At 38.7% G+C, this 1,402-nt stretch overlaps 1 long non-coding RNA gene across 2 annotated transcripts in view; it reads left to right on the plus strand.

Moving 5' to 3' along the window:
- Positions 1-1,402, plus strand: part of LOC109302521 — a 17,670-nt gene that overhangs the window by 15,297 nt on the left and 971 nt on the right. The window contains exon 2 of one of the 2 annotated variants that reach the window (XR_002098824.1): positions 259-532. The exons of the other annotated variant lie outside the window; for it this stretch is intronic. This is a non-coding gene — a long non-coding RNA (uncharacterized LOC109302521). The remainder of the gene's footprint in view (positions 1-258; positions 533-1,402) is intronic. 2 annotated transcript variants of the gene reach the window in all.

Below are 1,402 nucleotides of genomic sequence, written 5' to 3' on the forward strand. Positions count from 1 at the left end.
ACCACCCTCTGGGTGCGACTCTCTAACCAGTTGGCGACCCATTGGACTGTATGGGTGTCTACGCCACAGTCCCCCAGCTTCCTAATGAGAATGGGGTGAGAAACAGTATCAAAAGCCTTCCTGAAGTCAAGTGTAACTAATGCAGTGTCTTCCCGAGTCTGCAGGAAGTCTGGACCATACTGCTGCTACCACAGTCATGGCCAGATGTCTTTTCTACCCACCTGGACTCAGCTGATTCAGAAGTTATTTGCTTTTGAGCTTTTGATGATGCCTGGAAAACCTTAATGCTCCCTAAATCCCACTTAAATGCACTTCAAATAAATGAATTGCTTTATCTGCCCACAGTCATTATCAAGGAAGATAGCATCAGAGGCTTTCTGGACTGTTCACTCTTGGAGTATTAATATACATAACATCATATGAGTTACAAATGTCTTTAAAGCATCATTCCACTAGAAGATAAATCAAGCCCATGGAAAACCAGAAAACCTAACACAGAGTCCTTCCTCACCAAGCAAATTCACACTTCAAGGTAAAAATAAATGGCAGTTGTTTAAGACCGTTATGAAAGGTACTCGTCTTAAGTTGCAAACAAGACAAATTTGGGCTGAATATTAGGAAGAACTTTCTAACTATAAAGGGCCTGGTGTTACAGATTACCCAGTAAGGTTGTAGAGTTTCCATCCCTGGAAGTTCTTAAGAGCAGGTTAGATAGACATTTGGTGAAAATGGCTTGAATAGGGATGATCCTGCCTGAAGCAGATTGAAGGCAAGGTAGAGACCTTATAGTCTCTGCTCCAATTAGTCTAAGTGACCTCTTGAGTGTAGTGATAATTGGGTTCAATAAACACAGGCAGACATGAATGAGAAGAACTAAACAACAACCTTTAATTGTGGAGCAGCAGGCAAACTTTTCTCTGCAGACCCTCTGTCTCCCTCTAACTAACAAGCTACTCCTTAACTCAGGGAACCAATTTCTAACTTCCTCAGTCTCCAATGCCAGGGAGCATCTTGAAATTATAATTTCTATCACTACACCGAGGACTTTTCCAGTCCATTTTCAATATGATTGTACAACTTGCATCATGGGCATTTTCTGAGCTGAATGACTACCTTTTGTCTTGGTAATTTATCTGCATTTCATAAGCAAATATGTACTCTGATAGGTATTCGCTTTATTTTGTGTTTGCATTTTTCCCCCTCCCATAAGAACGATGGGTTATTTTTAGGAGCTATGCACTGAAGTTGCACTGAAAGAACCACATTAATTTTAATTTACATATTACTTTCTTACATTATTTCCATGACATTCCAGGCAAACCTGGTTTGATTTTTTTTTTTTTTTTTTTTTTTAAAGGGTTTTTTTTAAAAAAAAAAAAAATCAATTTTTTGTAATAAAATA

The sequence above is a fragment of the Gavialis gangeticus genome, unplaced genomic scaffold (assembly GCF_001723915.1).
Source record: "Gavialis gangeticus isolate Ggan-Ray unplaced genomic scaffold, GavGan_comp1, whole genome shotgun sequence".
NCBI lineage: Eukaryota > Metazoa > Chordata > Crocodylia > Gavialidae > Gavialis > Gavialis gangeticus.